The sequence below is a fragment of the Octopus bimaculoides genome, chromosome 3 (genome assembly GCF_001194135.2).
Source record: "Octopus bimaculoides isolate UCB-OBI-ISO-001 chromosome 3, ASM119413v2, whole genome shotgun sequence".
Lineage (NCBI taxonomy): Eukaryota > Metazoa > Mollusca > Cephalopoda > Octopoda > Octopodidae > Octopus > Octopus bimaculoides.
Window position 1 is genome coordinate 91658620 of NC_068983.1, and position 1169 is coordinate 91659788.

At 46.3% G+C, this 1169-nt stretch overlaps 1 long non-coding RNA gene across 1 annotated transcript in view; it reads right to left on the reverse strand.

Moving 5' to 3' along the window:
• LOC128247317 (uncharacterized) overlaps nt 1-661 on the reverse strand; it is a 42560-nt gene extending 41899 nt beyond the window's left edge. Inside the window, exon 1 of the long non-coding RNA XR_008263697.1 lies at nt 596-661. This is a non-coding gene — a long non-coding RNA (uncharacterized LOC128247317). The remainder of the gene's footprint in view (nt 1-595) is intronic.
• Nucleotides 662-1169: the final 508 nt, after the last annotated feature.

Here is a 1169-nt window from a genome sequence, read left to right on the forward strand (position 1 = left end):
ATCTTCATTTATTCAAAGATATAAAAAATCGGGAACTGTTGAAAACAGAATAAGATCCGGTGCACCACGCAAGATTTCCCCTAGATCTTTAAGAAAAATGAAGCGAAGAATCGAAAAAAACGCAATGATCACCAGAAAGGAATTCCAAGATTTGTTAGCTTCAGGGATTAGTGTTACACCACGAACAATCAGTAATGAACTTCATAGGAATGAACTGAAGTCACGCTCTCCTAGAAAAACTCCGCTGTTGACTAAAAGGCATAGAGATGCCCGTTTGAAATTTGTCTATGAACATAAAGATAAATCTGATACATTCTGGGAAAAGGTTCTATGGACAGACGTGTCGAAAATTGAATTGTTTGGATGAAATTCGCGTAGCCATGTTTAGAGGAAAGATGGCACCACCTATTTGCTGAAAAACACAATTCCTGCTGTAAAGTTTGGAGGTGGCAACATCATGGTGTTTGGGTGTTTCTCTGCAAATGGCACTGGTAATTTACATGTGATAGATGGTAGAATGGATGCAGAGATTGTGGTGTGATGGAGGAAACAGACAACAGGAAGCAAAAGGGAGAACGAAACACTGGGACCTTACTTTGTCGACCGTGGCGGGGTAAACGATCGCTCCAGATCAAAACACGTCTTCTACGTACGCCGTCTATCTTCGAACTGCCCACACGTGCTCGCTGTCCACCGGGTGTGGCCGACTTCCGGTCTGTCTTCACTTCCGTTTGCTTCATCTGCGATCTCTCTCCACCAGCAACACATAGCTCAACACAGCCCATAACACCACATGTAACACCACACGCCCCCTTGATCTACAGATCACTCAACCGGCTTTCCCATTCACTCCTCGCTCCTGAACTACCTTAATTGGTTTCATAATCAGCCAACCAGGGAGGAGGGTGCCGCTCCCTCTGTGGTCGCTGTGCGACCCCTGGACTGGCCTGAGTTCCTGGCGCGCTGCCTTCATCATCTTGCCTACTGCTGTTGGTTCCATCCTCTGAGGCATTGACAATCTTCCGCACATCCAAAACATGGCGTGGCATACCATCGACAGAGACGTTCTTCGAATTGATGGAGGTTATTGTTCCTTTTCCCCATTGTGATGTACACCGTGCATTTGGGGGTTTTACCCAAACTTCTTCCCCGACCTGCACAAAGGTGTG